The 21,036-nt window shown below is 43.0% G+C and overlaps 1 long non-coding RNA gene across 1 annotated transcript; it reads left to right on the forward strand.

Moving 5' to 3' along the window:
* The first annotated feature begins 139 nt into the window (after nucleotides 1-139).
* Nucleotides 140-19,736, forward strand: LOC129043704 (uncharacterized). Its single transcript, XR_008504502.2, has 4 exons — nucleotides 140-1,709; nucleotides 10,951-11,010; nucleotides 13,220-13,269; nucleotides 16,555-19,736. It is a non-coding gene; the product is annotated as an uncharacterized LOC129043704 (long non-coding RNA).
* The last annotated feature ends 1,300 nt before the right edge of the window (nucleotides 19,737-21,036 follow it).

The following is a 21,036-nucleotide window of genomic DNA, read 5'->3' on the forward strand; positions in this document are numbered from 1 at the left end:
TAACCTTTTAGGTGGAAGGCCAGATGACAGAGGGCGACATCTGACCCAGAAGGCCATCTGCAACCTGGCCAAATACATCTACAGGGAACCAATGGGAAACATCTGGGGAGGACAACCCAAATAAGTATCATGCGAGCAAGGGATGGTTTGAGAACTTTAAAAATCGCTGCTGTTTTGCAACATACGAAGTTGATGGGGAGGAGGGACCCTTAAATCCTGAGTGGGCATCGAGTATTCCAAGCAACTGGAGAGAGGCTTTGTGCCTCAACAGGTCTTCAACGCCAAGGAGATGACCCATCTTTTGCAGTGCGTGCCTTCCTGCTTTTGGGACAAAAGACAAAAATCTGGAAAGCTTAGGGGAAGCTAAGGACAGGATTTCCCTCATTTTTTGTGGCAGTGCCTCAGGTGACAAAATGATAAAACCACTGCTGCTTTACAAAGACTATAATCCCCCACTTGTCTTTTAGAGATAAACGCCTTCCTGTTTTCTTGTGATCACATCCAGAATCACCACTGCCACTTTTTGGATTAGTTTTACAATTTTTTTTATCTATCAAGTCCGAAGTCATTTAACAAAAAAAAATCTGGAGATCAGAATGTTGCTAACTGTGGACAGAGGTCCCAATCATCCAGATTCATTATTCTTTGTTCATTCTAATGTCGATATTGTGTTTCTCCCTCAGGAAGGCCCTAGCTTTCTTCAGCCCTTGGGTCAGGGTATAACTGAAGCATTTGGGAGGTATTACACCAAGCATATGTTTGACCACTTTGCTGACTGTATTGAAAAAAACCCTCGCCTTACTCTGAAAGAAACATGGCAACAGTACAATATTGCCGATGTTTTGGTAGTGATAAAAGAGGTGATGGGTGATATAGAATCAGCCACTCTTAAGCTTGATGGAAACTGTGGGAGGATGTGTGAATGATGCATATTTCTCTAGAGCTAATGAAGAAGTTAAAAAATCTAAGTGTCTGCAAAACAGGTGGGTTTAAGATTCATTGATATTAGGGAAAGTGAAATTAATGAGCTACTCAAGTTTCAGTCTTTGGTCATCACTGAGAGTCTATGTCCATAGGAAGAAGTCTTTGCAGAGGAAATTGAATACTGTCTGATGCTACAATTCATATGGACCCTTTCCTGGATTGAAGCTTGACTTTTTTAAAAAAGGTTTCAATAAATTGCTTATACCTATGAAGAGATGCAAAAGAACCTTCAAAATAAAGCAAAGGACTTGAAGAAAGAGAAGGAAGACATGAAGAAGAGGATGTCATTTAGGTGAAGGTGATGGATACAGAATCTGAGTCTGAGGGGAAGTCTGACTCTGAATCAGGATCTGATAAGGAGCAGGAGAAGATGGAGGATAAGAAGCTGCCAGAAGAAAAGCCTGGATCCTGTGGCATAGCACTCAGAGTCTTGATATGTCTGAAGAAACTGTCCAAGCCATTAATGTGAACTTGAACTTTTGGAATGTAACCTTTGAAGTGAATCTGGAGAGTAGAGGTACCTGAGTTGAAGGACAAAGAGGTTCCAGAGGCCATCCTTCCCTTGTTACTCCAACATCACTTTCATAACTACCATCACCCTTTTCATCACCAGCCACACATCCCTATCATTTAGTCATGTAACAAACATTGATTGAGCTTAAACTCTGCAGGGTCCTGAGCTAAACTTGGGGACATCAGCTCAGGAAATCATCTCAGGATCTGAGGTAAATGGTCATTAACAGTTCCATTATTATTAATGTAATAGGTATAAAAGATCACGGTCTTGATTTTAGTGACTTTAAAGGTTTTCTTAGGACTACTCAGCCTCATTTTCTCTAACCATATTTCTTCTATAGATAGTAAGTTCTTCAATAACAAATGGAGGTTTTCCGAGTTTACATTGGTAGTTGATAAGAGACTACTTGCTCTTGAATGACACGGTCTTACATTTTATAAGCAGTTTTTTTTTTTTTTTTTTTTTTTTTTGAGATATAGTCTCGCTCTGTCGCCCAGGCTGGAGTGCAACGGAGCAATCTCAGCTCATTGCAACCTCCACTTCCCGGGTTCAAGCAATTCTCCTGCCTCAGCCTCTTGAATAGCTGGGATTACAGGCGTGTGCCACCATGCTGGCTAATTTTTGTCTTTTTAGTAGAGATGGGGTTTCACCATGTTGTCCAGGCTGGTCTTGAACTCCTGACCTCAAATGATCTGCCCGCCTCGGCCTCCCAAAGTGTTGGGATTACAGGCGTGAGCCACCACGCCCAACCACATTTTATAAGCACTCTTAATGTTAATCTTCTCTGTTAATCCTCACTTCAGACCTATGAAGGAGATATTAGACCTTCCTTTATGAGAAAAATACCCGGAAAGTACACAGAAATTAAGTAACTTGCTTGAGTCTGCACAACTAACAATATAAATGACAGGAGTAGGCCTACAACTGATTAACTATTGGATTTTGTCAGATACTTTGCTAAGAAGTGTATAAGGCCTTTAAGAATTTATAATCCCAGGGAATGAAACAAATAGGTGAACAGGTAATTACAATAAATGCAGAGACTGTCAGCTGGCAATCTGCAAGCCAGATTTGATAACAGGTGTGTTTTGTTTGGTCAGCCTAGTTGAAAACAATTTTAAATTGGTTTCCACCTGCCCTCTCTATTTCAAGATACTATTTACATACAATAAAATTTGCCAACTTAAAGTGTGCTGTTGAATTTTTAAAACACTTGTGTTACTCCTGCCACAACTAAGACATAATTCTCTTAAACAGTTTACTTGTACTTCTCTGCTCTCTATCCCTACCCCCAGAATTGTCATTTTTAAAATGAGGATACTTCACATTAAAAAGCTGGATTAAAAATATGGAAATTCTGATAACAGTGGAGTCTGTATTCAGAAGGGCAACAGTCAGCCATTAGCTTGCTGCTTTTCTTATTTGTTAGTGCTCCCCATAGTTTGTTAAATACTACCATAAAAGCATGTACAGGCTGGGCACGGTGGCTCACACCTGTAATCCCAGCACTTTGGGAGGCCGAGGTGGGCGGATCACAAGGTCAGGAGTGCGAGACCAGCCTGGCCAATATGGTGAAACCCCCGTCTACTAAAAATACAAAAATTAGATGGGCATGGTGGCGGGCGCCTGTAGTCCTAGCTACTCAGGAGGCTGAGGCAGGAGAATCGCTTGAACCCAGGAGGTGGAGGTTGCAGTGAGCCGAGATCTCGCTACTGCACTCCAGCCTGGATGACAGAGCGAGAGTCTGCCTCAAAAAAAAAAAAAAAAAAAAAGTGTGTGCCAAGTGCCTTGTGGGCAGAGAACTGTGGGAGTATCTTTCGGATGGCCTGGAAAGAGTTCACTAAGGAGAGAAGTAGGTAACAAGAGTGTTCTAAGCCAAGGAGAATATTAGAAGGGAGATTCTGGGAGGAAGGGGCTAGAGAGGCAGCCATGTGCGTGCTTCTCTTGTTTTTGTTGGTGGGTTGGACCTCTTTAAAGTGGAAGAATTTTGTGTATGTGTGTAAGTGTGTGCTGTGGATTCTGAAGGTTTTGTGTTCTTAAAGTTTATGTCTTTGTATTTGGATGTCTTGGGGGATTTTATGATTTTTTAAAAATTGTTTGAATGGAAAGTGAAAACTGTATTTTTGCAAGGGTTGTAGGTCTGGTATGGTGCTTGCATTGTTTCAAGGGTGAAGAGTGTCCAGTGGAAATTCCTCCCGCTCTTTGCTGCTCCCTCCACTGTCTGTCTCCTGGTGTCCTTCTGGCAAGCTTGGCAGACCAGGCCAGGGAGGAGCAAGGGGGCAGAGGTGGGAGAGAGGTCAGTTTAGGCCCTCAGTGCCTGCCCACTAGCACCTCTACCCATGGCTGCGATTCACTGCCATGGTGCGGCTAAATTACCTGTGATGCTCTGGACAGGCTGGGCTTGTGGTGCCCTCTGCCAAGCTGCCTGCGGCCCTCTGTCCTCGTGTGCCTCTTGGTGAGTGCCCTGTGCCAGCAGACTATGAACTTCTTCATCCCTAAACCCCCAGCCTCAGGACTGAGGGGAAGGGAAGGAAGGGAGAAGGCAGACAGATTTCTCTTTAATGCTCCTGGGGATCTGTGCTGGAGGCAGCCAGGTAAGGGCAGTGAACCGTTTGGTCCTTGGAGGCACCACTTGGTGTCCTGCAGATTGTGGGATGTTTTTCTAAGTTTACCGGGAAACTGTCACTCCTGGCTACTTGGGGAGGAGTGACTGGGCTGTGTCGTTGCTAGATAGAGGAGGGGAAAGGGTGTCTGTTGGTGAATCCTCGTCTACGCATCACATAATAGGTTATTTTCTTCTGTCTATTGTAGTTACATCTCATTTTTCTGTAATTGTCTGGGGGCTTTGTTTTCTCATCTTGGAAATATCTTGAAGTCTTAAGGTTGGAAGTGACTACAGAGTAACTCCAGAGGTGGTGGAGGGGGCAGAAAGAACTGTAGGGGAGGGTCAGAAGCACAGGGTTCTAGCTCAGCTTTGCTGCTCACCTTTTGGGTGATTTCTCCCCTTCTTTGGCCTTTATTTCCTCACCTGTAAAAATTGGCACAAACCAGTGGACCTTAACTTTTTTGGGATTGTAGTTCTCCCTGAGTAGTTTTGTGAAAGTTGTGGATTTGCACCTGAGGAAAAGATATAGATAAACTGAAAGTTGCATTCAATTTCAGGACATTTACAGAGTACTTAAAACTAGGGTTTTAAGTCTGTTTGCAGGGCTATCTTTTCCACAGTACTGCACACAGCACGTGGTACATATACAGATGAATGCAGGTGAAATTACTTCCTAAAACATCAACAGGTGTAAGAGTTTATCATTCATAATAATCTCCACGGGATGATGGCTGGTCAGTGGATGCCAGTTGACATTACCTCCAGTTGCAGTTTTGTGCAGTAAAAATTGATTTCAAGTCATCCAGACTTGAGTCCTTATCCTGGCTTCACCAATTAAAGCTAAGTGATGTTGATCTAGTTTCTTGATTTCTGGGCCTCTGTTATTTTCTTCGTCTGTGAAATGCAGGGGAAAATATCTAGATATGAAAACTGTCTAAGTGCTGAAGCTCAATGCAGATCTCAGGAATTAATTTGTGGAAGGGGATGGGGATTAAAAAATGACCCCAGGCTTGTTTCCAATCTGCTTGAGCTGGGAGGCATTGAATTGGTGATGTCACTGATCTGTGCTTTTCTTTTTCCCTTATGTAGATTTTGATGGTTTCTTTTTCTGACACACCCCATGCTCATGCTCAGGGCCCTTAATTGTGCAGCTCCACTCACCTGTCACCTGCAGCTATGTCTTTGGCACTCACTGCATCATCTTTGTCAACTGTTCCTCTGAGAAAATTGCCAGAAACATTGTCAATTATGGTGAAGGGGCTTAGGTGCGGCCCCAGGAGGCTCAAGAAGCTACAGGATGCTCCAGAGAGGCCACTATTGGGCCCCTCTCTTGCTTCTGACAATCTTGTCCATCCAATGATGAACTACACAGCCATCTACCTGGGCGATATGAGAGCAGCGCTGCATGGTAGCCTCATGGATCCTGCTGCTGGGCCTGAAAATGTTGGGTGGTGCGTGGGGACATATGAGGGATACGAGACCCACAGAGAGAGGTGGCTTGCTCCAAGTGTTAAGAGAATAGTGGAATGCTGCAGATTGTGAATTTAAGTCTCCTAATTCCTGGTCCAGCTCTCCCTCTTCATGGTGGCATTTTCTTTGCTCAGTCCCAGAGGTGCTCATTATGACAAGGAGGAGGAGGCCATTTTGAGTATTGAGCAGTTTTCTAGAAGCACCTGTGGTATGGTAGAAAGATCACTGACTGCACTTGGAATTAGGCTAGGGTTTGAATCTTGGCTCTAGCATGTAGTAAGTGTGTGACCTTGGGCACACTGCTTTCCTTCTCTAAGCATTAGTTTTCTGAATTATAAAATGGGATAGTGGCACTTTCCTCACAGGGTTGTTGTGAGGATTGAATGATACGAAATGTGCACAGTGCTCACTCTAGTAACTGAAATGTTACTCTGGTAATTGGATGCTCAATACATGTTTGTTATATCTGAGTTTCCCCCTTTCTCCTCTATAGATGCAGCTTTGGAGAAGGTTAATGTGGTCAGGAGGCAATGGATTTGGCTTTCTGCTCCCTTCTTGCTTTACAAGTCAGCATTCTTGAAGTTGATGGTAGACAAAGTTATAGTGTTTTCCAATGTTGAATATGGTCTTGGGGGCACACAGCCTCCAAATTGGTGATTACAGGTTAATCTTGCATTTGATTGCACCATTCCTTCCCCCAACTAGAATGTTTATTTTTCCTTCATTAATATTATCCCAGAACGTGACTACAGTATATGGCAGCTAGGAACTGAAATTCCTGATGCTTCTGGTACCCCCAGGGTCTGTGCTCATGTCTTTTCTCTGGATCCCTCGATCATCCAGCTACTCTGGGTCTTATCAGGGGAGAACTTCAGCTGTCATCTGTGAGGTTAGATATTGGAAGGAAAGGAACACAGATGACTGATTTCTAACTGGTTGAAAGGCCAGTTCACGTAAATGGCTCAGTGTCAGTTTGGAGAGAGGGTCTCAGTTGCCTTCTTGCAGCCAAGGTTGCTGAGGAGAAGTCGCCTGTTAATAGGGAGGCTCATTCCTTTGTTAGGTAATGCTGCTTCTCTATGATAGTTTTTTAGGCTTTTCTCTTTATCTTTAATATTCAGCTATTCATTTGTTAAATATTCTCTCTCTATTATTTCTGTGTTATTTTCCTGGAACTCCTATTATATGGATAGTTAAAACTTGTGAATTTGTCCTCCATGACTGAACTTTTTTATTTTTCTATCTCTGTTCCTTTATTCTGCATACTGGGAGAACTTTTGTGCCCAATCTCCCATCTCTTGTTTTTCAGTTATGCCTGTTTTGCTACTGAACCTGTCTATTGAGTTTTTTATTTAAGCAATTATAGTTTTAATTTTTAAGCTTTCTAATTGTTTTAAAATAATCCAATGCTCTTGTTTCATAATCATCTACTCTTATTTTATTATGGATGTAGTAACCTTGCCTTATCTTTCTGTGGATCTTAACCATACTTATTTTAAAATCTTGGTTTTCAATGTTCTTTTAATTGGTCCTCTTCTGTAGATTGTTGAATCTTGTTTGTTGTTTGTCTTCCCTCAAATACTTTGTGATTCTTCATCACAACCCTTCATCTTTTTGGTTATGCTTGTTGGGAGATACAGGAACAGCTGCAAGGAGTTTGCATTGGGCAGCACTGTTTTCATGTGAGGGTGGATGTGGGGGCATACTGCTGGCTGGGGTACCTTAGCTACTGGTAGTCTTCTGGGCATAATTCTTTCTCTTTTCCCTGTCTGTCAACAGCCACTAGGACACTGCTTTGCCTCTCTGGCCAAAGCTTCTACACTCTGCTCCTTTCTAGAGACAGATATCCCATTACTGCTGCTTGGTCCATGGGAGATTTGGGGGTTCCACCTGCTCCTGCTGTGGCACTCTCAAGTCTTCACCTTCATGGTTGCTTCCATGTTCCTGCCTGCTCTGGTTTCCACTGCCTCCAGACGTGGAATGTTGCTGTCATCTGTGGCCGTACCCCTGCATGCCCACGTGTGTGTCAGGGCTGCCTTTTATTCTTTGGTGCTTCTTCATAGTTGCTTGTACATAAAGTGTTATTATAGTATTCTAGCATGGCTAAGTATTAAGCATTTTCTGTCATTTCCAGTGTTTGATATAAAAGTGGGGGGTTGCCGTATGCGTTCAGTCCAGCAAGTTGAACTGAAAGTCTGAAGTGGAGTCTTTAGTGATGTGGCCGTGGAGCTCTCATCAACCTGTTCTGTTTTGTATTTTTAATTAATGATTTGGGTAGAAGAGAGGCAAACCGGCTTAGTTTCCAGGATTTGTGGAAAAAGAGTAAGTGGGTGCTGGATGGGGAGGGCCCCACAAATGGTAGCTGGCAGGAACCCTACCTTTAGCAGCAGAGCCAATGCTGGGACCAGGTCTGTCAGCTCTAGTGTAGTGTTCTTTCTTTGTTAGTCTTCCTGAAAGTTTAGTCTGCTACTTCTCAGTTCTTGTTCAGTTCAATTCTGGTTTCTGGCAATGTTCTTAGATCACTTTATTGACAGGTGTGTTCTTAACTAGAAAAATATCCTGTAGGGGCTTAGGTCAAGATCCTGAATGTTGAGTTAGCAGACATGGGTCCTATTGTCCTCTGTTGACAACTCCGTATATGGCCTTAGACGAGTCTTTCTCTGGGCTCCAGTTTGAGGTGTAAGGGAATTGGATTAGGCTAGGGTTACAAACATAAATGCCTATAGGCAGATAACTTAAATGAGTGAAGTGGACTGGGGTGTAACAATGAAGGATGATGGTAGATAACAACCCTTTGCTTTCTAGAGGTTGGGAAGGAGGAAAGAGTAATGGGATCTGTGTTGAAGAGAAGCGAATTTCATGCCTAGAGGGAGTAGCTGCTGTTAAGCTCTAGCTAAATGTGACCCTATAGGAGTGCAGGCCCAATGTTGTGGGACTCATTTTTTTTCCTCAAGAAGTGAGATACTTTGTATTTTTTTTTTATTGTGAAATATCCTAATATGAAATTTTGTTAGCTGGGTGTGGTAGCTCATGCCTGTAATCTCAGCACTTTGGGAGGCCTAGGTGGGAGGACCAGTCAAACCTATGAGTTCAAGACCAGCCTGTACAACATAGTAAGACCTTGACTCTATGATAAATAAATAAAATTTAGCCAGGCATGGTGCTGTGCACATGTGGACCCAGCTACTTGGGAGGCTGAGGTGGGAGGGTCACTTGAGCCTCAGAGGTTGAGGCCGCGGTGAGCCGAGATTGCGGCACTGCACAATCCAGCCTGGTCGACAGAGAGACAAAAAAAGAATTTTTTTTTTCTGACTCAAAAAAAAAAAAAGGAAATTTTGTTAACAAAATAAAGAATTTAAAAAAAATGCTGTGAGAGCCGATCTATGCATCTGGTTTGTGAGCCGGTATTCTGTGATGGCTGCAGTTTACAGAGATCCTAGTAGCTCTACACATCTGTCTTCTGCTTTCCTAGAACCTGGGCTCCCCATGGATGACTCACTGCTGGTCGTGTGTGTGTGTGTGTGTGTGTGTGTGTGTGTGTGTGTATGTGTTTGTGATTTAAAATTACATTCAGTCAACTCTCTCTTTTTATAGCCCTATGGGCTTTTTGAATAACCAAATGCTCAACAGTTCTGTAATCTTTCAGGTTGCTGTGATCAGTCCCTAAGGAGTCTACACTCTCAGAGAGATTGGGAAAGGCCTGTGAGACAATGGGATTCTTTTTTCTAGAGGTGTAACTCTGCCTGTGTTTGCATGCCACCTCCAGAACGACTAAAATGTTATTTCTCAGTGGGTGATTAAGACTGGCAGCAATTGCAAAAACAGATTCATGCCATGTGTCACTCTTCACAGTCAGGAACTTATTTACCTCTTGGAACTTTCCAAAGGAACGATGATGGTGGTGATAATGTCACATTAATATGGAGCCCTTAAATTCAGCAGTGTTCAACCTGAGGGAAGAGAGAGTAGGTCAGTTCTCTTGGCAGCAGCTGAGGGAAGGAGAGAGCAGGGAGCAGGGCTCAGATAAGGTTTGTTTGGCAGGGTCCAAGCACTTCATGGAATGGAGACCTTTGGCTGTCAGAGATCTGAGGAAGATTTGTCAGGGCCTGCCACACTCTGAGGGCTTGCGGTTTGGATGGTTGGGAACACTTCTTCCTTGCACTGATGGTGCTCCTATTTCTATGACACGTGTACTAGTTCAGACACAATTCATTGTGTTCACCAATTCTATGCACAGCAATCAGAGACTGAGATTGAAGTCCAGTGTAATATTAAAGGTGATCTGGGCCAGGTGCAGTGGCTCATACCTGTAATCCCAGCACTTTGGGAGGCTGAGTTAGGGGGATCACTTGAGGCCAGGAGTTTGAAACCAGCCTGGGCCAGAAAATGAGACCCCATCTATAAAAAGTTTTTTTTTAGGTTAGCTAGGCATGGTGGTGCATGCTTGTAGTCCTAGCTACTTGGGACACTAAGGTGGGAGGATTGCATGAGCCCAGGAGTTCGAGGCTGTAGTGAGCTATGATTGTGCCTCTGCACTCCAGCCTGGGTGACAGAGCAAGACTCTGTCTCTAAAACAAATATACACACAAACAAAAAACATCTGACAAGGGATTTCAGCCTGGAGTCAGTAAAAAAATCTTAGAGGTCTGTAAAGGAGATGACTATGCTGTTAGGGCTGTGGTAGAAACCTTTAATAACAAGTGAAAAGAGCTTGTATTTGCCAAAATGAACACAGGATATGATTCTTTTTTTGCTTTTGCTTTGGAGTTGTATCAGCTCTGTGCGGTCACATGGGTACCTACGAATCAAAGCACCCATCAACCAGATGCATCTCTGAGAGTTAACAGTAGAAGGTGGCATAATAAAAGAAGTTCTCGGTGGTGAAAAAGGTTGGAAACCACCAGCTAAACCAATCCTCTTGTACCAATAGGAGATTCAAGTTGAGAGGTGGGAAGGTGCCTATCTCAGAGTAGGTGCTTGAATACTTTTTACTAGAATGAAAGAAGGAACTTAAGATCACACAGCCATGTTACTGCAGGACGGGCAATGGAACCTAGGTCTTATTTTTGGTTCAGTGTTAACTCCCATTCTCTAAGCAGACTGGGCCTTTTATTCAAACTGCCTTCCCATAGGTGCTTCCCTGCTTCTGTCCTCACCCAGAGAAGGACTTACAAACAGCTTATCTTCAGAGGTTTTGTGCCTGATAGTTATGGAATGTGCTGGTTTGAGCAGGGAGGATGTAAGGGGAGGGGAATGCTAAAAGCCTGTCTACTTAGAGTCAGGTTTCCTGGGTAAGTCCCTGGAACCCCATCCCCTTCCCCTCTCTTGAGACCCTGGGACTTGCCCCAGTAACTGTCACCCTGTGCCTTTGCTTCAGGGCCATGCTGGATAAGGAACTGGCTGCCTCTGTGAACATCCTACTCAAGGCATCTTCACTGTGAGTTTTGCTGTCGCCATTGGAGGGGGAGTGGGGGGAGTGTGGGGAGTGCTAGGGTCAGGTCCTGGCTGGTGTAAAGAACACTGAATTAAAGGAATTGTCAGAATAACTCAAAGGCATTTAGATAATCAACAGTCCATTTCAGTGTTGATTTTTATTCAGAGATCGATCGATCAGTGGGATGTCGTCCAACAAAAGCAAAACTAGACTGTATAGAGAAGGAAGGAAAAACTACATAATTTAGGAACCATGCATCTTGTTTGCACATTCTTTGGTCACATCAATTAGCCTGCTGTTAGGAAGGAAGTCTGGGCATTTTATCCTTGGGTAAACCAACTAGGGATATCAGAGAAAACAGTTTCCAATGCTTTTGGATTCTCCGGAAAACAGAGAGTTTAGCATATATGACAGGCTGCTTCTGGGTATTGTCTGCCTTTCATTTCATTAACAACTTCACTTTAGAAGCCTGGTCTGCACCATTTCCCTCATCAAAATACTTTAGCATCCTGGTACTAGCTGTGCAGGATTTGTTGTACGTCTTCCTTTCCCTGATGATCATGCTTCTCATCTCCTTCCCTCTGCCTGACACCCTCAAAAGAGACAGACATAATATACATTCTCAAGGTCATATAAATGTAGCTATATAATGAAAGCTACCTTTTTCTCCCCAGTGATGTCATTTTCTCAGTGGCTCACACCATCTATAGTCATAGTTCCCAAATTTGGCCATGCTGTCTATCCCTGAACTCCAGCCTCAATCTATTCAATTAGTCACCCTGAGGATGGGGCCCAGGTCTCTGAATTTTTAAAGACTTGTATAGATAAGTCACATTTAGCCAGTCTGGGAACCAATGTTGGGAAATTGAATAGAATTTCATCCTACTATTTCCTTTATGTGCCCATCCCTTCTCGTGATGTATTCTTTTGCCACAGTCCTGTGACACAGGAAGGGCCAGTGGCCTTGGTCATCTTAGATTTGCGCTTGTTGATCTTCTCAGAGTAAATGTCTTTCCTTTCCCCTGATGGTGTTCTTATACTGTCTTCTGATCATCATTGCTGACTTTGTTTTCAGCATCTAAAAGTTTCCATAACTATAAGGCTTACTTCTTCTCTGCAGTCTTCTGTGTTTTTAGTTATTCATTCATGGGCACTCTCCTTGGAAAGTCAGTGATCAAAATAGCACCAGTGTGTAGGATGAGCACTGGAAGAGCTCATGCAGAGAAGACATAAGAGTTTCTGCAGGGCTGTCCTGGGGTGGTTCTTGATGAGGCCAGTTGGGGAAAAATCTAGGTGGCAGATGTTGGCACACTATAAGAAAAAGCATCTTGTGAAAACCTTTAAGTTAGATGGACTTCATCAAGAGATGATGAACCTCCCACCTCCAGGAATGTTCAGGCAGATGCGCGATGCATGCATTGGAATCGTTGGACCGGATGACATGTGAGGCCTTGGTCAACTCTAGACTTGTTTATATAGGCTTGGAAAGATTTTAAAGTTTTCTCCTCAGTAGGTCACTTAGGTGGGCCAGGTTTGACAGTTCACTGAGCTCCTCTTAGGAGCATCATAACTTGGTTTTGTTCCCTTCTCCAGGTACTTTTAGGAGGGAAAAATAGAAGCCACTAACATCCTGTTAGTGAGGATGTGAGCATAGGGAGTCTTTTTTTTTTTTTGAGACGGAGTTTCACTCTTGTTGCCCAGGCTGGAGTGCAATGGCGTGATCTCGGCTCACCGCAACCTCCACCTCCCAGATTCAAGTGATTCTCCTGCCTCAGCCTCCCGAGTAGCTGGGATTACAGGCATGCACCACCACGCCCATCTAATTTTGTATTTTTAGTAGAAATGGGATTTCTCCATGTTGGTCAGGCTGGTCTCGAACTCCTGACCTCAGGTGATCCGCCCACCTTGGCCTCCCAAAGTGCTGGGATTACAGGGTGTGAGCCACTGCACCCGGCCCATAGGAGGTCTTGATAGGGGAGTGAGTGAGACCATGGCTTTTTTCCAGGTTCCAATTAAAAGTTAGCAGAGATAACTGATTGAGGTGTTTCCCCACATAAGATGCCCTGGGTTCATTCGTAAGCTACTGACAGGGCCTGGTGACCCCAGAGGAAAGCTGTCTGCTAAATGGCCAGATGAATGAGCAGTGGCAGCACTGGGGATCAGGTCCTAAAGCAGCATTTTTTGGTTTTTGTTTGTTTGTTTTCATCTATAGTTAATGAAGAAAAAGACTTCCAGGGTCTTCATGCTGTCCATCTACACCAGGTAAGGTTGGCATCTCTTCTCACTCCTTTACCATAGGACCAGCCAAGGGACTAAGGGAATGACCTTGAAAAGCTGGAGACCTGGAGCCCAGCCAGCCACCTTCTGTGTGACTCTGGGCAAGTCCCTGTCCCTCTCTGACTCTCAAATTCTCCATCTGTATAATGGGGGGCTAGAATAAGATAGTTTAAACCAGTGGCTTTCAAAAAGTTGGTCTCAGAACCCCTTTACACTTTTAAAAATTGAGACCCAAAAGGGCTTTGTTTATGGATTATTTAAAAGTTTACTGTTTTAGAAACTAAAACAGAATATAAAAAATATTTTTATTTCATTTAAAATGATAAACCCATTATATATTAACACAAATAATGCATTTTTAAGGAAAGTAATATTTCCTAAGGACAAAAAAAAATTAGAAGAATGACATTTTATGTTTTAGCAGATTCTGGCTTAATAAGACAGCTGGATCTCCTCTGAAACATCTTTAAGTTCTGGGACACTTTTAAGCTCATGTTGATAAATTCAGGTCTTTCAAAATTCAGAGTTTTGCTTGAAAACATCAGTTTTATCATTGGCCATAAATGATGTAAATTGTCTTTCAGTGGTGGGCTTAATTTATTCATATTTGAGGAAGGGTCTACCTAATACTCAAGCCTGAAGTAACTGTAATTTGTAGAAATGACAAATTATGGTTACTCAGGCTTGAAAGTAAAATTGGTGTTCCACCAAAAAACAAGAAAAGTTTAGCTTGTACTAAAACAATCAGACACGCAGTGAACTTAGGCATGTAGTAGAAGTGCTTTATGTGTACTTCCTAGAAGTGTTTTGTCACACAGGATATTGAAAAGGCATGTATACAAGGATTGAAATTTAATGAAAGTAGTAATTTTGCCCACTTCATCAGAGATGCTAAGTGAAACTGACTTTTTAGAAATCCAACTGTGTGGCAGTGAAGAATATAATGACAATGAGTACAGGTTAGTGTCACTGTCTCAACTCATGCTAAAGTGCCAGCAGTTTTACCTATCTTTTTCTTTTTTTTTTTTTTTTTGAGATGGAGTCTCACTCTGTTGCCCAGGCTGGAATGCAGCAGCATGATCTCAGCTCACTACAGCCTCTGTCTCCCGGGTTAAAGTGATTCTCCTGCTTCAGCCTCCCAAGTAGCTGGGATTACAGGTGCCCGCCACCATGCCCGGCTAATTATTTTTTTTGTCTTTATTTTTCGGTAGAGACAGAGTTTTGCTACGTTGGCCAGGCTGGTCTTCAACTCCTGGATTCAAGTGATGCACCTGCCTCGCCCTCCTACAGTGCTGGGATATAGGCATGAGCCACCACACCCGGCCTGTTGTTTGTTTTTTCTTTCTTTCTTTCTTTTTTTTTTTACCATTAGTGCAAATGTCAACATAGTAAAAGGATAAATAATAAAATAATATTGTTATGAAAGTAGTTTTGACCCTATGGACCCCCTAGAGTCCTGGAGATCCCCAGGGGTCAGTGGACCTTCACTTTGAGAACCTCTAGTATAAACCTTTATCATTCAAAGTGGAATTTTTGGAATTGGCATCACCTGGGAGCTTTCAAGAACTGTAGAATCTCCTGCTCACCCCAGACCTACTGAATCAAATTATAGTTTAACAAGACCCCCAGGTGATTTCTGTGCACATTAAATCTTGAGAAGCACTGGTCTAAACCAGTGTCTCTCACTGCTGGCTGCTATGTATTAGCATCACTTGGACACATTTTTCAAACTACCAATTTAGGCCCCACCTCACAGATTTTGACTTAATTTGGCCAGGGCGGGTATCAAGTATAGTGGTATTAAAAAGCACCTTTCTTTTTAGATGACTCTAACGTGGTCACCTAAACCTTCTCAGGTTGACTCTAACATAGGGCCACAGATGCAAACCACCTATATGGATGATGAAACCTTTTCTTTACTTCTTAGGTAACTAAGATTCTGTGAATACACGGTTACCTCTGGGTCTCAAACTAGCTATAGAGGAGGCCCTCATGATACCACCTCAGCAGAGTTGAGAGAGTAAGGAACCATTGGTAGAGCCAGTACTGTGAAGAAATTAAAATTTAACTGGTGAGGGACAGCTTCAGGGTTAAGAGAGTTGGACCTCCTACCTTGAAACCTGGCTCCCCACCTGCCACTGTTCCATAGTGCTTGGAAAATATGAATATTTTATGTGCCTCAGTTGCCCCTTCTGTAAAATGGGGATTATACTTCTGTATATACCCCATATAAAATGGGGATATACTTCTGTAATGGGTTACGCATATGGAAATTAATATGTGAAACCTGTACATGAAATGCTTTATCAGTCTCAGCTCTTATTACTAATGTGTTAAAAATGTCTTTGAATTCTGTATGTCTGCTTATAAAAACACATAAGTTAACAAAATTCATTATCCTCAGGCACTCAGCGTACAGAATGTTTAGGCATACATTTGAAGCAACATGTGAATGTATACATATGCTGTGATTTATTAAGCATGTTATGGGAACTTTAAAATACCTCATTCAGCAGAAAGGAGGCAGAGGATTATAATCTCATTTGACAGATGGGACACTGAGGCCCAAGTCCTCATGTTTCTTCAGTCTAGAAAGTGAAGAGAACTTGCACTGTGTGACAAAGGCCAGGCGAAAGAAACAGGAGAGGAGGATAGATTCCTGTAGACCTTGATTGTCAGGGAAGATCCCTTGGGAAAGGTCAGTGGTTGAATTGGACCTTGGGGGACAGAGAGGCTTTTTTTTTTTTTAAGCAAGAATAGGCTTTTGATTGATCAGCAGGAGCAGGTGGAATCTAGGTGGGCAAAAGAATACAGAGATACTGGGGGAGGGGGGATTGTTTTGGGAAGTGATATGTATAGGATAATAATAAAAAGAGTAGCTTGCATTTAATGAATGCATACAGTGCCAGCTTGTATACTGGGTAAATGCTTTGTATACCTTGTGTTAATTAATCCTCAGCAGTCCAGTCATGTAGGGCCTTTTTTTTTGAAATAGCATTTAAAGAAAACTAAGTGACTTGTCCATAGTCAGACAGCTAGTAGGGGCAAAGTTAGAATTTGAACCCATGTCTGTGAGACTCTAAAGCTATCTGGTCTAACTGGCCACTTATTGACAGATGGGAAACATAGGCTGGAGAGTGACAGGCTGTGGGCCTGGACAGGTGGGGTACGGCAGGTTGCAGAGGGCCTTCCTTAAGGCTGGCCAGTTGGGTTTTATCACGAGTTGATTCTAATCATAGTCACTCATAGGGCTTTGCTTTCTCTCCAAAGGCTGTACATCCTTTTGAAATCCCAGAGGTCTTCAGTCTCCCTGTGGATTAAGGAGATGTGCAGTATTTAAAGTAGCTTCAGGAAGGCATGGAAGAGGACTGAGTGCGGAAAGCTTTTTGTGCATGCTGCTGGCCACCTCCAGCGGCTGCCTCCAGCCTCCATCAGCTGCACTCTGGGGAAGAGGAGGCTGCCTTCTACCTCTCAGCATCTCTGGATTTCATGTTCCTGTCAGCACAGAGGAGCTAAATGGCCTTTAGAGGCTGAAGGTCTGAGGCTCCTAAAGCTGGAAGAAAAGGCTGGGCCAGTCAGGCCAAGCAAGAACACAGTGTAACTTGTCTCTGAGTGCTTCATGGTTAAGGGGGATAAGTGGGCACAAGGGCACAAGGATGGTTATATGTAGAGACTGAGGGGAAGAAGCAGTGAGGATGAGACTTGTCATCTTCTTGAGTCAGTAGGCCTGCCTCAGGTGCCTAGGATGTAATTGCTCTGCTGCTTCTCATGGGGAGGAGTGGCCCTCATGACCTTGTTTACCTGGAAAAGTGTGGGATGAATGCCTCCTCCTATGGGGAGTGGCAAGTGCTTTAGCAAAAGGATAAATTGCTAATGGTGGCATTTCATGGATCAGCAGGATTATTTCTCCTTGCTAAAGAGGATTTTGTTGGTCCTGAACTCTGAGGAGGTGGGACTAGGAATGGGCTCCATGAGCCTGTGTATGACTCAGGGAATATTAGGACTTTGGCACAGCCTCATGGGTTGGGAGTAAGTGGCTCTTCCCTAGCCTGAATGACAGACATCAGATCATTCTGGTGCTTTGTCAGTGAAGATGTAGATTCTGAGCCCACCAAACTAACCTTTTCACTTGAGCACAGAAAACAGCCCCGGGAATCGGACAGACCCCTGTCTTTCAGGTTTGCTTCACAGAGCCCCAGGGGTTGACAATAGGTGCCTTGGAGACTGCCTGCATGGGGATTTTTAAAAAGCTTTCTTTGTTAAAGGTTTGTAAACCACCCCTCTGAGCCAGTTTTCATTTTATAGATTACTGCAGGAAACTGAACTGCACAGAGGTCCAGAAAGTGGGTAGTGCAGGCTGTAGTGCTGATAACTACTGTACTACTTGGATCTTTGTGCTCCCAAATACCAAATGGAAGAGGATCTCTGAGAGTCCTTTGCAAAGATCTTGTAGGGACTTTAGGCTGGGGCCTTTGGAAAATTCCAGAGGATTCCAATGGAGATTTTGAGGGACTGCCTCAGAGGAACAAAGAGAATGATAATGATGATGTCCCTGCTTTTTACAACAGATCATGTTCTGATATATATGCAAATCTGTGTAAAGTAAACCCTACCTAAAATGTACTGGGGACCCAAGACAGACTGCCTGTATTGCTTCCAGGATAAAGTCCAATTTCTAGCTCTGGTTTTTATAACCTTGCTTCAGCTCACCTTTTCCGTCATCACCCCCTGCATCTCCTCTCCCACGCTGGAAAATGGATGGCTCCACTATACTGTGTGATGTTATTGCTATGTTCATGCCATCCCCTCTGCCTGGAATGCCCTTCTGCATGAATGCCTGTGAAATGCTGTTGCTCCTTTGTATGGCCTGGCTTCCGTGGTTGGCAGGAATCTCTTCTTTTGTGGTATTCCTGTCATCTTTGTGCATCACAGTCAGCTTTGTATTCTTAGCTTGTAAGCTACTTGAGGATAGGGGCATGTCTGAATCTATTTAATCTCTTGCACTTATTTGGCAAATTGATGTTTTAAGTATTTAAATAACTAAAGCTCTCTCTACAGTACATACTCACTTTTGATTTATGGAATTGGCAAAATTCAACTTTTTTCCTTGAATATTCTTAAAGTGAGACTAATTCCAAAGGAGATTGTTCTGTCTGTGGCCTTCATTGAGTGGTTTTCTGTTACCAGAAAGCTCTTGGTGGCCTTCCTCTTCCCTGGCGTCAAGGTTGACTGTTATAGGAAATGGGAGGGGAGAGGGCCGTTTCTGCCACGCATTGTCCTAGGTTCTTAACATTATTTAATCCTTATAATGCAATGTTATCCTTATTTTACAGATGAAACCTGAGACCAAAGAACATGTAACACATAAAGTACATTGCAGTTAGGATGTGAACCCAACTCTGATTCTAAACCTAATGCTCTTACTCTTTCATTCAGAGGTTCAGTCAGTTCTTTGCAGGCCGTAGATCCAGAGAAGCTGCCGTAGCCAACAACAAAGTTGTTAGTTTTTAAAACATCTATGTGGTAAGTTGGTCTGGCACTTAAAAATGTATTGTTTCCCGGGCACGGTGGCTCACACCTGTAATCCCAGCATTTTGGGAGGCCGAGGCAGGCGGATGGATCATTAGGTCAAAAGATCGAGACCATCCTGACCAACATGGTGAAACCCCGTCTCTACTAAAAATACAAAAATTAGCTGGGTGTGGTGGCGCATGCCTCTAGTCCTGGCTACTTGGGAGGCTGAGGCAGGAGAATCGCTTGAACCCAGGAGGCAGAGGTTGCAGTGAGCCAAGATCATGCTACTGCACTACAGCCTGGCAACAAAGCGAGACTCTGCCTTAAAAAAAAAAGAAAAAAAAAAAATATATATATATATACACACACACACACACACACATATACATATAGTTTACTACTCACCACAGATCTGCAGGAGTTCACTGATCTCTAGGATCTGCCTTAACTCCAACTTACATGTTTTGGTCACTATTACAAACTGTCATCCCAGAATGATGCTACAGAGGCTAGGGCTAGGACACAGACCAGTGTTTCCATGTGGGAATTCCCTCCCAGTATTTCTTAGGAAATGTATGTTTTTTGAATCCATAATCCCTAGAAAAATCAGTTGAGGAAATGAGAAGTATTGTAATTATTCTGTGAATAGTAACACTTACCATTATGGAGACATCACTAGTTTGAAAGAATCCAACTTCATCAAATACTAACATACTGAGTTGAAGGCTACAAGAACTGAGACAGGAGCATAGCAGAGAGAAATGGTCACCATCTAATTAGCCCCATTTTTGGTTGTTGTGATGCCATTACATCTGTATATCTGGCCATATCAGCTGCTAATGGTGAGTTCTTGCAACTAAAATGATTTGATAAACAACCTAGCATACTTTATACAAATCTTACGGTGTTCCGAGAAATAAACTTTGGAAGCAAAATAAGTTAACAGTCTGGACACGATTGATTCTATATTCTGTTTACCTTGCTCTAGGCTATTCAAATGTTATATTTATTTGAACACTATCCAATATATGTTCCCTGGCATCTTCCTGTCTTTTAAATATTCTCTGTACGCTACAGTTCTTTGTAAGTAGAAATAAGCTTAATATGTCTACTTAGCAAGCAAAGTTTTTCCAGATACCTATAATAATGAGGAAAACAGTCTAAAGAATGAAGTATTTTAAGAATAACTTACGATTTGGGGGATTTCTGAGAATTTTACTTCTTTGTCCCTAAATTCCAAAGGTAAATGTTTGTTGTGAATTTGGAAATACTAGACTACAGAAAAGCAGGCACTCTCTAGCCTGGGAGGCCCACTGATCTTAGGAGGGTCCATATAGCTGCTTATTGCAGACCTTGCACTAGAACCCAGGTCTTTTGACACCTGGTGCCACTTTTCATTCCATTCCATTAATTATAGCCCAGAGAATAACCACCACCACCCCCAAGTCCCATTGTGGTTTTATTCTGAGGACAGATAAAAGGTTGAAGCTGATGGAGTGGTAGAAAGAAGTGGGAGCCATAGTGATTGAAGACGTTTAAAGGCAGATATTAACACCACTAACCCCTTCATTCGGGATTACAGGCTACACTTTACCCCTCAAACTGTAGAATTCAGTGGAATCCATGGCCTTTACCTCTCTATAGATGACCTTTTTCCTACCCCTTTACATCTCCTGTTTTTTTCCTCTCCAAACTGCCCTAAATTTAGAGGTTTATTTTGAAGTAATCATCAGTCACACACAGGAAAGTCTCTCCCAACACCTGGGGAGCAGATGTGCTGGGATTATCACTGCCATTTGAAGGGTGATAAAACTGAAGGAAAGGAATCTGACTAAAGTGGCACAGGTTAGAACTAGCAGTCAGGTCTAGAACTCATTTCATATTTCTAGAATTGTGTGATGATGTACTGATAAAAGTTTTACGATGCCTGGACCTAAGTATTATAATAGTGTCAATTTCTAAGTTCATTTTCCAACTTTTACCTCTCAGTGGCCCTCAACTAATGTTTTTTGCCCCCACAGGTCGGGTACTCACAAAAGATTCCATATTCTCTCTGGCAGTAAGGGTGAGAATGTTGCTGGCAGTGGTAGGAGTGGCAAGGTGGCCAGAGGACAGGGTCCTGCCATTCCTCCTCAGCCTCCAGTAAACCAAGAGCAAAAGCCAGAGCCAATTCCTTCTGCCACCCAGCAGCTAATTCACTACAGGGAAGACAGGTGATTGTTCAAAGGGAGCTTTTAA

Source organism: Pongo pygmaeus, chromosome 13 (assembly GCF_028885625.2).
Source record: "Pongo pygmaeus isolate AG05252 chromosome 13, NHGRI_mPonPyg2-v2.0_pri, whole genome shotgun sequence".
In the NCBI taxonomy this organism is placed as follows: Eukaryota; Metazoa; Chordata; class Mammalia; order Primates; family Hominidae; genus Pongo; species Pongo pygmaeus.